The following is a 10,329-nucleotide window of genomic DNA, read 5'->3' on the forward strand; positions in this document are numbered from 1 at the left end:
AAAGTGTTCCGTCAAAGCCATTAAGAGAAGCTAAGATAAATCTTGTGAATAACTAAAGTAACTGGAAACTTTAAAAGCAGAGAAAGATAAAAAAAAGCAAAACTAGATGGAGTTGACGAGCTATGGCCTCCTGGGTTAAGGAGTCTGTACACTGCACCGCTACTCCGCCTCCAACTTGCTGGTGCATCCAGGTCATCCACAAACAGTGTAACAGCCAAAAGTAGTCCATTATTTTATAGATTAGCTCATACCAATTGAGCAATTGAAGGTAAGAATCAGTTGGGACATTAAGATGGGGGAGGTGGCTGGTGATGAGCAGGAAATAGGAGGTGGGTAATGGTGGTGGTGAAAGAGAGAGAGTGCCCTCCAATAGTCATGGTAAGTCTCTATGGCCTGCATCACTTAACCAATCCACTTATAACCTCCACAAAAATGCTAAAACCATCTTAAGGAAATACTCTGCTCTTATGTGAGGTAGTAACTACAAGAAATCAACTTTCTTTGTGCTTGGGGTGAAGGATGTATTCAAGTCTCCAATCACAAAATGAGCTACAGAAAAAGCAGGGGGAATTGGTTTCCAGCCCATTCTTGAAGATCTTCATCAGGGTCCTGTCTGGACCACATGAGCACTCTGGTTTGTAGCCAGAACTCGAGTAGAAATTTTACCACAAAAAGAATATGAATTAAGAAGCGCCTGAACCACACGTAGATTGCAGCAATTCAAATAGGCAGTCCATCATAGCCTGGGCAACAAATGCTAGTAATACTCACATCCCAAGAATAAATAAAGTGAATTCTTCACATGTAATTGACAAATTGATGTAGAACTATCAATACATTTAGTAAATCATGACACAAATCCTTACAGACAACAAAAACATATAAAAACTCAACAAAAGTTAAAGCAAAGATGAAGTGCTGAATCTTACTGTGATTTGGCTGAGTTTGAGTTGTGTTGAGCTTTTTGGAGGGATTCCTTCACCAAGGCCTCAGTGAGATTTCCTCCCATTTCTAATCAAAAATGCCTCATTAGCCAAATATCCTATGTACCCTACCCCTATGTCATCTCGATGTGATTCTATCCTCTTATCACACAGCGTTCCACAACAACCTCTCTCTCAACAGACAGCTGCCAAAAGACTGGCATCTCTTGTGCCCATGCCATCTTTCAAGCCTTGGTAATCCAGTGTTGCCTCTCACCAGCAGCTTAGCGGCAAGGCAACTGCAAAGCCACGTTGTTAACAGCACAGAGTCGGCATGGGTTGACATGCAACCCCATTCTCTCAGCCTCGTTGCTGTTTTATCACCAGGCCATACACTTCACCCGATCTTAGACACATCTCATTTGAAGACCCTCTCAGAGTGCTTGCTACTCTTTCCCCAATGCCCACTAGACACCAACATCTTGTCACTGCTCAGTAAGGAAACGTCGCATACAGGCAAGCAATTGGACCAGTCCAACATGAGCTTTCATTGCCAGCTGGCAAAAGGGAACACAGTGGAAATGAACAGAGGCTGCAGTTTCCCCCACACTGTTAACCAAATGATCTTGATGGCCCACAATGTTCTGCTGGACCCAGCTCACATCTACTGGAACCGAGTGTTAATCAGGTCTTGTCTGGGAGAGACCAATGTAGCTGAGCTCTGTCATCCACAATGAGAGCCTCCTCCAGCTCAGTGGCCTCATCGGTGGCCTCAGCCAACTGTTCCTGATTTCCCAAGCTCCAATCACAACATCTTCAACCCTGTTCCGACTGTGAGGTATGTGGATGACACCCAGATGGTAAGGCACACTCTGTCTGATTACAATGAAGAGCACACCTTCCTGCTCCAAGTTGAGAACCTGCACTTTCAGGCAGTGCAATCGCCTGTACCACCCCAAGCAGCATGTGCACAACTTGGTAAAAGGTGCCACTCTGCGTGAGTGACCAGCGCATTAGCTCCAAAAGGATGTGCCTGCAGTGTGGTCACATTCTCATCCCAGGCCCATTTCAACCATTCCACCTTCCTTTGAATTCACCTGAGTCTTCTGCCATACTTCCCTTGTCCATTGTATAGCATTGCCATACTTCCATGGTTCATGATCGGCCCACAGCACCCTTGGATATTCCACAAGTCACGGGGTGCTTTTGAGCAGCATTCATCTCCTTTCAAGTTATTGCTGCTAACTCCAGCATCATGGAGATGACAATGTCAGTTTAGCAGTGACATGGTGCAATCTACTTTTGATCAATAGTTGTCACATAAGTGCATTAACTCCTCATGCACTGCAGACATGCAAAGTAATGTTTGCAAATGAAACATAGCTGGAGTTTAGAAGTCCATGCTTCATGTATTTGTTCCTTTGATGTCCTCAAGTTCAGAGGCATGGATCCTGAGCTTTCATCCATCAAAGTGATACTGATTCCACCCAGCCCCTCCTCTGTTGCACTGCACATTCAGAAAACAGCAAGACATGGCAGGAAATATAGCTCCTTGTGGCCACAATATTAGTATGGGTCCCCCTCCTGTTTGCCAGGTACCCCCACAATTTCCACGTCCCTTATACCTCACATGGCAGCCCATTTCCACCCATCTCCCCGCAATGTGAAGATCCACCACATTGAACTGCAACTCCTTTGCTCATCTTGTCCCCTGAACCCAGACATAACACTTTAATGATGCCCATACTGTCTCTTGCACTCTCCCTGTGGGGGTGATGGGAGGGATCAGTGCCAATAATGATTCCTCCCAAAGTGTAAACCTCCAATTCTGTTCTTCATGCCATCAATATACCCAGGGATTGCTCTCGTCGTGGCCCTGTTCCCATGCCAATGCTTCACCTTCCCCTCTCTTTCAGCTGTGACTCCCCTGGCCATTTTGGTAGCAGTATCTCCAGATACTCTAGAGTTTGTGTTTGGACCCTCCTTGGCCAGGACTTTGATCGTCCCAGAGCTCTGGCCAACTCTGATGAGCATTCCCTCGACCTAACTGAGCCAACTCCAACCTCTGTCTTGGGATTTCCTGACTGGTCGTACCATGGCTCACACTCCGGACTGCAGTCAGACAAGTCAGCGGAGAGTGAATGGCCTGAGCTGACAACCGAGTGCAGCCAAGCCCCTGCACGTCCCTCTGGCTGGCACTCCCAAGACCCCTTGCTGGACTCAGGACTAGACCCCACCCAGATTTCAACATGGCCGTCTGCTTGAATAAATGCACAGTGTTTGCCATACATCAAGGCCCATTCTGATTGAAAAGTAGGTCAAGCAGCCTACATACCTGTAGCGAAGTTACAATACAGACAGTCTTTGGGTCTGGATGAAGCATCAATGCACCATCTGGCATGCCAAGGCAGGCAAGGCATGGATGCCAAGGCAGACAAGTAGGCACTAACTTGGCAAATGCTAACAGAGTGAGCAAATATCCCCGAGATGAAATAAAACAAAGGCCATTTTTGAGAAACAAGAGGTAGAGGCATCAGTGGACCCGGGACCTATCGAGCCTGCTCTTTACTCCTAGTCGAAATTCTGGACACGTCACATGTTAGAGTGAGACCTGGGAGACCATAGGTTTTATTTTTGCTTTTGTTTGTCATGGAGGTCAGTCATTAAAAAGAGGCTGCCTATGTCCTTTTAACAACAAAAAAAAGTTTATTACACAAAAGAAATAAAAATGACATTATAGAAGAACAAATTGAAACAAGCTCGCCACAAATACCATAAAGAAAGATTCAACCTTTCTACCTGAGCAAAAATGCTACAGACACTTACATTTCAAGGAAGAATCCCAGTTCTCTCTATGCTAGTTGTCCTTACTCAGATAACAGAAGCGTAGTTGGTTTCTTTTCAGTATATTTTTGCATTCACTTGATGTTATTTTCTTCAGTTAAAACCTCTTCCCAAGACCTTTAAAACAAACTTAAATACTTTTAACACTGATTAACATGGATTCTTTAGCTGCATGATTCAACAACTTTGTAAGATATCTTCTTCCTCTGCCTTCACAGCTTTCAGCACTTTGCTGATTAAACAATTCAGGAACTCTCCACCAGCCCTGACTGTCCTGACTGCCAATAACAGCACCTCTGCTATTAAGGGCCTCTTCTTGCTGAATCAATCTGCTTCTGTCTGAATGAAATAAAAATAGAAAGTGCTGAAGTAGCTCAGCAGGTGTGGCAGAACCTTAGGAGAGAAAAAACAGAGTTAATATTCACAGTCTGACATGATGTCTTCAGTGAAGAAGAAACCACCTTGGGCCACCTCAAATAACCTGTGCATTTTGGAGCCAGGTATGATTGTCATGACGCTACAAATGGCTGGACAATGACCCACATTCTATTTCTCTTTCTGGACACGTCAATTTTTATTAGGTGTTCATTTGTTGTCATTCTATACTTTATTGAAGGCTGCAACATCAACAGATTGTACATAATCTTCAAATGCAACAATAGCTTCTTCCAGCATATCTGTTCCCAACTTGTCATCTTCAACTAGGCATTGGATCTATAGCTTTTTGATGCTATAGCCCACAGGAACCAGTTTGGAGGCACCCCAAAGTAAGCCATCCATTGTCACTGAGCGTACACACTCTTCCAATTTGACCATGTCAGTTTCACCATCCCATGGCTTTACATCCAACAAAATAGATAATTTTGCAATAAGTGCTGGCTTTTTGGACTTCTTAGTTTCGTATTGAGCTAGACGTTCTTCTTTGTTTCCAATGATGATGAGGGAAGTGCAGAAGCTAACAGGCTCAAAGAGGTCAATGTCATTGTTGTCATCATCATCCACAGCTTTTGCTGATGTTGTATCTGCTAAATTTTGTGGACCATATTTACTGAGGGGTTGCTGGAAGGCAAGCCTTGGTGCTTTCATTGGATAGGATATGATTGTACCAACAAAGTGCAGGTAGAAGTCAGCTGATGGTGGAGCATCAAGAGCTTCAAAGACAGCTATGTCAGCTTGAGATGGAGCATACCCCTCGATCTAGCTCTGGTTCACTAGGTAGTCGTTCAACACCTTGAGACCGGAGGGGGATTTGAGGTTGCTGAATCCCATGTGGCTGGTTAAGAATGTGTGTGTGAGAAAGGGGTGGGGTTGGGAAGGCGGTGAGGAGCAGGCGGCCTAGCTCTTTCTGTGTGAGAGAGGGTGGGCGGGTAGACCCGGCAGCTCCTGGTCTCCAGTGACACGTCTCTGTCGCATGCGCAGTGTCCATTACCTATGTTCTATTAGTTAGCTGTCCCAGTATCAGCCAGTCCACACCCCACCATCCAATGCATTCCTGAGTCTGATTATCCTGCAGCTCTGAAAACCCAGGCGAAAGTGAGGACTGCAGATGCTGGAGATCAGAGTCAAGATTAGAGTGGTGCTGGAAAAGCTCAGCAGGGCAGGCAGCATCCGAGAAGCAGGAAAATCGACATTTCGGGAAAAAGCCCTTCATCAGGAATCTGAAACCCCAGTTGATGCCTGAGCAGCAACTCCCTTCCATAGCTGCTATCTACGTTTCTAAGAGTCTGTTTGGTTCACACTGAGATCACTTACGATTCTGAACAAGATCCAGCATTGTTTCAACAGCAAGGTGTGGTTTATTGCATGATAGCAAAAAGTATATCATGTGCGCTGGCCATAACCACTTTACAGATATTTTCAGACTGATGGAGTTGTTTTCAATTGGAGGCTTCTTCGGGCTTACTCAAAAACACAGGAAAATCTTTTGGGTGAACTTCTTTTCCCTGATGACTGCACTCTCCTGCCCCACAATCAGTCGGACCTGCAAGGTCTAATAACATGTTTTTTTGCCCCCTGTACAGCTCTACTCTTCAGACATAAATTTAAAGAAAACTGATGTCCCTCATCAGCCTGCACTCCAAGAGGAATATAGATCACCAAGTACTGGGAATTGAGGTGAATGTTGTGCAGCAATTTAACTACTTAAACACCCGCCATTTTGTTTAATGCTACCGTAGAGAAGGAGGTGGACAATACGCTTTTGAAAGCAAACAGTATGTTTGGCAGACTGAGTGTGGAGCAACCAAAGCCTTGTAGCACAGGCTAATCACAAAGTGTACAATGCCGTAGTGCTCACCACTCGTCTTTGTGGTGCCGGGTCAGCTCTCCTGTACCACTGGCAAGTACCCACTGCAGCTTGCACCACTAACTGAAAGGCCAGCAGCCAGCCATCACCCAGGTAGAAGGATGCTGCTGGGTGGGGGAGGTAACATGTGCTGAGAGCTTTTGGAACAATCAGAGGTCAGTAGCTTTTCTGCACTCAGCAGCCCAAGCAGAGAAGAGGTGGCTGTCAATATGAAAATCTCCTGAGGCCTCTGTTCAAGGACAGTCTGTGACGTGATGGCAGGAAGAGGGTCAGAGGAAGGGTCATGGGAGGAGAAGGGAAGCAGTAAGGGTATCAGGGGGCAACACCTTTTTGAGGTTGGGTCCCTCATTCAGGCAGGAGAAAGTGAGGACTGCAGATGCTGGAGATCAGAGCTGAAAAATGTATTGCTGGAAAAGCTGAGCAGGTCAGGCAGCATCCAAGGAGCAGGAGATCCTGCTCCTTGGATGCTGCCTGACCTGCTGCGCTTTTCCAGCAACACATTTTTCATCCCTCATTCAGGCACCACCACCACGTCCATTCCTAAAATCCACATGCAAATCTGCAAGGGTTCACCAGTCATGCTCCTTGAATGTTGACTTCTTGTCCACAATTAGCTAATACCAAAGACTGTGTGACGAGGACCTTAAGGGGTATGAATTATCCATTTAAGGGGCTCCAATTGGCAGCCAGGCAGGAAAGCCATCCACAGTTCTTCCATCGCTGCACTTAACTGAGGTGAGACCAGGGTGGATCCTTGCCAATTCAATGCTGCATAATACAACTCATCACCAGGGAGATCACAAAATCCTGTCTGCTTTACAGGTACATACACTATTATTTTTCAGCCAGATCCTGAATTGTTTCCTCCAAGATATGTCACAATATAAAAAATTGTCGCAAAACAGTTTCAAACCACAATTGCACCATCAAACTACTCCGCATTTGAGCTGTGATAAATTTTGACCTTTGGTGATAGTTACAGGAAGGAGAAATAAGTTGCATAAATCCCACTAATAACATTTTCCCAAGACTGGCAATCAATAACACATAAGGAAAATGGCACTGTACCCCAATGCAGTAAGCATTCACAAGAAATAAGAAACTACTAGCTGCACTTGCCATGATTAAAGGTTCACTGAGTTTATGATTCAGTGTGGTTATTTTAACCTCTACCTAGCAAATACTAATCCTCTGAAACATTCTCTGCCGTCCCACTGGATAACCCCACAACTAAACCGGAAGCGTTTGTATCCAAGATTGCCAGTTTTCTGGACGTTTTCTCCCTGGCCTGCAACCTTATAGTGCTCCAACCCTGAAGAGCCAACATCTACCTCCTTCCAAAAATTCATAAACAAGTCTGCTCTGTTCTGATGAAATGTCATTGAGGTGAATTATTACTCATTTACTCTCAGCAGTTGCAGCCTGACTTGCTGAGTATTTACAGCTTTTACTGTTTTTATTTCATAATTCCAACATCGGCAGTTTTTACTTATACATATTTTTTTGGTCAGGTCTTTTCTACTGAACATAACACAAAGTAAATGATTCACTGACAGAAGACACACTTCACACTGGATTTGGTCTCAAACCATCTGCACATTGTAAGTAAGTGCATATCCTATGCAAGTCATTTTTCACAACTGTTCCCCTAAATGCACCTTTTGGTGAGTACACACTGTACATGGAAAGTTACAGCCAACTTACTGAACTGCAAACGCCATGGTACAATCCTGCTGTACAGTACATAGGTAATGCAGGATGTACAAGAGTAGAATGAATCTTTGGCTTAAATAAAGGTTCAGTTATTACAGAGTGCCTATGCTATTGCATGTAACAGTTAATCACTGCTACATATTCCATGCAGGCCGAGACAGACTCCGAAAATATTAAAATATAGGAGACATGTTTTAAAACATGCAGCATAATAAGTTTAAATAATTAATTTTATGGCGATTCAGTTTTCCTGCTTTGCTCATGTCCCACCTGATCTATTTGTTGCACCTGTCACTATATTACATTACACAACATAGAGTAGTCACTAGCTACAAGTGTACGCTGGAGTGACAAATCAGTGGCATGTGAGGGGGAGCAATGTCCAGAATGGGAAAAGTGAAACATTGAACATTTTTTACGTTTTCCTTTTCAACTGAATTCATCTCAATCAATGCAAAAGGTAATGAAGCTCCATAAACAATGCTAAATGCAGATACTGATTTTGTGAATGACTTATGATCTCAATAGATCAGTGCTGAAATTGTCATAAAATTGCACCAACAGGTCTGCTAACTATTGATGGACTAAATAAAAGCTGCTGCTGTTAGGACCAAATAATCACCTACCTATGCATGAATTGAAACCAGTTCCATATTTTTATTTCTTGCAGACAGACTGGCTACAGGGAATGATCTCAGGATCCAAGTCAGATCACCCCTAATATCCTAAAGCATCATCCCACAGTATTAGAGAATCTTAGAGCCATTTGTCAAATATAAGAGAGCGCCATAATTCTGTGGCATTTTATTTCAATGGTGGGGTCACCACCGCTGAATACCAGGAGGTAATGGGAAGTAGGTGTAAGCATTTATTTGGAAGAAAGTGAGGACTGCAGATGCTGGAGATCAGAGCTGAAAAATGTGTTGCTGGAAAAGCGCAGCAGGTCAGGCAGCATCCAAGGAGCAGGAGAATCGACATTTCGGGCATAAGCCCTTCTTCAGGAATGAGGAAGGTGTGCCAAGCAGGCTAAGATAAAAGGTAGGGAGGAGGGACTTGGGGGAGGGGCGTTGGGAATGCGATAGGTGGAAGGAGTTTAAGGTGAGGGTGATAGGCCGGAGAGGGGGTGGGGCCGGAGAGGTCAGGAAGAAGATTGCAGGTCAAGAAGGCGGTGCTGAGTCCAAAGGTTGGGACTGAGACAAGGTGGGGGGAGGGGAAATGAGGAAGCTGGAGAAATCTGCATTCATCCCTTGTGATTGGAAGGTTCCTAGGCGGCAGATGAGGCGCTCTTCCTCCAGGCGTCGTGTTGCCATGGTTTGGCGATGGAGGAGGCCAAGGACCTGCATGTCCTTGGCAGAGTGGGAGGGGGAGTTAAAGTGCTCAGTCACGGGGCGGTTGGGTTGGTTGGTGGGGGTGTCCCAGAGGTGTTCTCTGAAAGGTTCCACAAGTAGGCAGCCTGTCTCCCCAATGTAGAGGAGGCCATGTCGGGTGCAGCGGATGCAGTAAATGATGTGTGTGGAGGTGCAGGTGAATTTGTGACGGATATGGAAGGATCCCTTGGGGCCTTGGAGGGAAGTGAGGAGGGAGGTGTGGGCGCAAGTTTTGCATTTCTTGCGGTTGCAGGGGAAGGTGCCGGGAGTGGAGGTTGGGTTGGTGGGGTGTGTGGACCTGACGACGGAGTCGCAGAGGGAGTGGTCTTTCCGGAACGCTGATGGGGAGGAGAGGGAAATATATTCTTGGTGGTGGGGTCTGTTTGGAGGTGGCGGAAATGGCGATGTATCTAGAGGTTGGTGGGGTGGTAGGTGAGGACCAGTGGAGTTCGGTCCTGGTGGCGATTGGAGGGGCGGGGTTCAAGGGTGGAGAAGCGGGAAATGGAGGAGATGCAGTGGAGAGCATCGTCAATCACATCTGAGGGGAAATTGCGGTCTTTGAAGAAGGAGGCCATCTGGGTTGTTCGGTATTGGAATTGGTCCTCTTGGGAGAAGATGAGGCGGAGGCGAAGGAATTGGGAATATGGGATGGCGTTTTTACAGGGGGCAGGGTGGGAGGAGGGGAGCTGTGGGAGTCGGACGGTTTATAGTAAATGTTCGTGTTGAGTCATTCGCCCGAGATAGAAATGGAGAGGTCTAGGAAGGGAAGGAAGGAGCCTGAGACGTACCAGGTAAATTTGAAGTCGGGGTGGAAGGTGTTAGTAAAGTGGATGAACTGTTCAACCTCCTCGTGGGAGCACGAGGTAGAGCCGATACAGTCATCGATGTAGCGGAGGAAAAGGTGGTGCCAGTGTAGCTGCGGAAGATGGACTGTTCCACATATCCAACGAAGAGGCAGGCATAGCTGGGGCCCATGCGGGTGCCCATGGCTACTCCTTTGGTTTGGAGGAAGTGGGAGGATTGGAAAGAGAAGTTGTTCAGAGTGAGGACCAGTTCAGTCAGTCGAAGGAGGGTGTCAGTGGAAGGGTACTGATTGGGTCAGCGGGAAAGGAAGAAGCGGAGGGCTTTAAGGCCTTCGTGATGGGGGATGGAGGTGTACAGGGTCTGGATGTCCATG

General features: G+C 45.9%; 1 pseudogene; it reads right to left on the minus strand.

Annotated features, from left to right (window-relative positions):
• Nucleotides 1-4,356: 4,356 nt before the first annotated feature.
• LOC140465123 (elongation factor 1-beta-like) lies at nucleotides 4,357-5,036 on the minus strand (annotated as a pseudogene).
• Nucleotides 5,037-10,329: the final 5,293 nt, after the last annotated feature.

This window comes from Chiloscyllium punctatum, chromosome 41 (genome assembly GCF_047496795.1).
Source record: "Chiloscyllium punctatum isolate Juve2018m chromosome 41, sChiPun1.3, whole genome shotgun sequence".
Lineage (NCBI taxonomy): Eukaryota > Metazoa > Chordata > Chondrichthyes > Orectolobiformes > Hemiscylliidae > Chiloscyllium > Chiloscyllium punctatum.